The sequence below is a fragment of the Tribolium madens genome, unplaced genomic scaffold, assembly GCF_015345945.1.
Source record: "Tribolium madens isolate multiple individuals breed KSU strain unplaced genomic scaffold, Tmad_KSU_1.1 Scaffold_20;HRSCAF=117;Tcas5.2_LG4, whole genome shotgun sequence".
NCBI lineage: Eukaryota > Metazoa > Arthropoda > Insecta > Coleoptera > Tenebrionidae > Tribolium > Tribolium madens.
Window position 1 is genome coordinate 576,956 of NW_025400985.1, and position 2,690 is coordinate 579,645.

Genomic DNA, 2,690 nt, shown 5'->3' on the forward strand with positions numbered 1-2,690 from the left:
AATCCAGTAAAAATCCTCAAGTGCTATCACAACTACCACACCGCTCGATTTTGCGTAATATGAGATGAGATAACTTTTAAAAAACTTGCCCAGAGCACCGCTACAATAACACCACGCAATTTTCAAAAATTTCCGATTTTAGTTCAATTCAAAAATTTTCACTCACTTTTATTTTGTTAATACAGGTCAAAATATATTAAAAACGGTTTATGTTTTGTACTATACCAATGTAAAATGTTCCGAAGAGTCGATTGGTGTCGAAAAAACCGCAAAATTCATGATAGTTTTGAAGTTATTGTCGAAATAATATTTTTGTTATTTTTGTCTTTTACTTAAAACCGCCCAAAATGTTGACAAAAATAAAAAAAAAACTTCAAAATCAAACCAAATGTACTCCTTGGGGTCTGAGAGACATAGAAAAGTGCAAAATGTTGTAAAAGACTCAGAAAGGTGCATAAAACGTTCTAGAATCGAGTTAAAAAAATTGATTTTTTAASTTCGAAGAACACCTTTTKGGCGCAAAAACGCTGAAATATGGTATTTTAGACCTAAACTGAGTGGTTTTCAGCTCAAAAAATAATAAAACAATATAATATTCGCAAAAACGTGCTTCAAACTTTGAAAAAAGTAAAAGTGACAATGTTTTCGACCAAATTTTATGTTTTTTCGGCTTATTTTCGCCAAAATTTTGCTCAAACATCAGTTACATCGAGTGAAACAAACGAAATAACATCGTTTTTTACGTGCGTTTTAAGAAAATCTTGAAAAATAAATGAGTCTGCTTCAAAAAAGAACTAAATCGAATAAAATAACTAAAATAATACACATGTCGATATATTTTGGACATTTTTAGACAAATTTAGTGAAATTTGTCTCAAAAACGTGTTTAAACACTCGAAAAAGGCAAAAATAATCTCAATTTTGGTGTAATTTGGCGAATTTTTGGCTTGTTTGTATTGAAATAATTGTGTTCTTAGCTGAAAAATCTGCTAAGGATACCTGAAAAAGGTAAAAATTCTGTAATTTTTTACCCAATTTAGCGTTTTTTTTACTCTGTTCAGTGAAATATTGTAAAAAAAAGACAAATAAGAGCATTTTTTAATTAATTTAGTGTTTTTTCGAGAAAATCTGTCAAAATAATTGAGTTTCTAAAAACGTGCTAAATTGAAAAAATTTCAGATTTTAGTTCAATTCAAAAATTTTCATTCACTTTTATTTTGTTAATACAGGCTAAAAACGGTTTATGTTTTGTACTATACCAATGTAAAATGTTCCGAGGAGTCGATTGATGCCGAGAAAACCGCAAAATTCATGATAGTTTACAAGTTATTGTCGAATCAATATTTTTTTCAAAGTTTGAAAAAAGTAAAAGTGACAATGTTTTCGACCAAATTTTGTGTTTTTTCGGCTTATTTTCGACTAAATTTTGCTCAAAAATCAGTTACATCGAATGAAAATAACATCAATTTCGATTTATTTTTGTGTTTTTTTACACCCGTTTTAAGAAAATCTTGAAAAATAAATAAGTCTCTACTTCAAAAAAGAATTAAATCAAACGAAACAAACTAAAATCATACAAATTTCGATATAATTTGGACACTTTTCAGACAATTTTAGTGAAATTTGTCTCAAAAACGTGTTTAAACACTCGAAAAAGGCAAAAATAATCGTAATTTGGTGAATTTTTGGCTTGTTTTTATCGAAATAATTGTGTTCCTAACTGAAAAGTGTGCCCGAGAAAGGTAAACATTCTGTAATATTTTACCCAATTTAACAATTTTTTTTTATTCTGTTCAGTGAAATATTGTAAAAAAGAAGACAAATAAGAGCATTTTTTAATTAATTTAGTGTTTTTTCGAGAAAATCTGTCAAAATAATTGAGTTTCTAAAAACGTGCTAAAATGAAAAAATTTCAGATTTTAGTTCAATTCAAAAATTTTCATTCACTTTTATTTTGTTAATACAGGCTAAAATATATTAAAAACGGTTTTTGTTTTGTATTACACCAATGTAAAATGTTCCGAAGAGTCGATTGCTGCCGAGAAAACCGCAAAATTCATGATAGTTTACAAGTAATTGTTGAATTAATTTTTTTTTTGACTTTACCAGCGATTTTCTCATCGCAGAACTATATATAATAAGATTGCAAATTAAAAGTGCTTTCCAACGGTGCCAAACATAAGACAGTTACCAAAAAAAAATCAAATTTATGAAAAATCACCGAAAATAGAAAACATTAAAAATTATACCCAATGGGGGTCCAAGAGGACCAAAACACTTGAAATATAGTATTCTAGACGTAAAATCACACGCTGAACACGATGCAACAAGTTAAAATGCTCTACGACGATTTTTCAACTGATTACACATAAAATTTAGGCTTATTTAAAAAACAAAATTCACGAATTTCGCCTAAAGTGTGTCATGCACTGAAATGATGTAACCGAAAAGTAAAAGCTGTGCACAATAAAAGCCCAAAACCGATGCAACCTTGAAAAAATGAGCTAAATTARTTWWAAAAAAATCTTACCTTAGGGCAGGCGTGTGGAGGCCGCTCGAAGTCCTTCCTCGAATCCTTGAAGAGACAAGAGTTAAAATCCAGTAAAAATCCTCAAGTGCTATCACAACTACCACACCGCTCGATTTTGCGTAATATGAGATGAGATAACTTTTAAAAAACTTGCCCAGAG

The 2,690-nt window shown here is 29.3% G+C and overlaps 1 protein-coding gene across 9 annotated transcripts in view; it reads right to left on the bottom strand.

Annotated features, from left to right (window-relative positions):
- LOC123005892 (SH3 and multiple ankyrin repeat domains protein 3) overlaps positions 1 to 2,684 on the bottom strand; it is a 108,550-nt gene extending 105,866 nt beyond the window's left edge. For all 9 annotated transcript variants that reach the window (XM_044399935.1, XM_044399943.1, XM_044399940.1 and 6 more), the window contains exon 1: positions 2,531 to 2,684. The gene's annotated coding sequence lies outside the window, so the exon portion shown is untranslated. The remainder of the gene's footprint in view (positions 1 to 2,530) is intronic.
- Between the last annotated feature and the right edge of the window lie 6 nt (positions 2,685 to 2,690).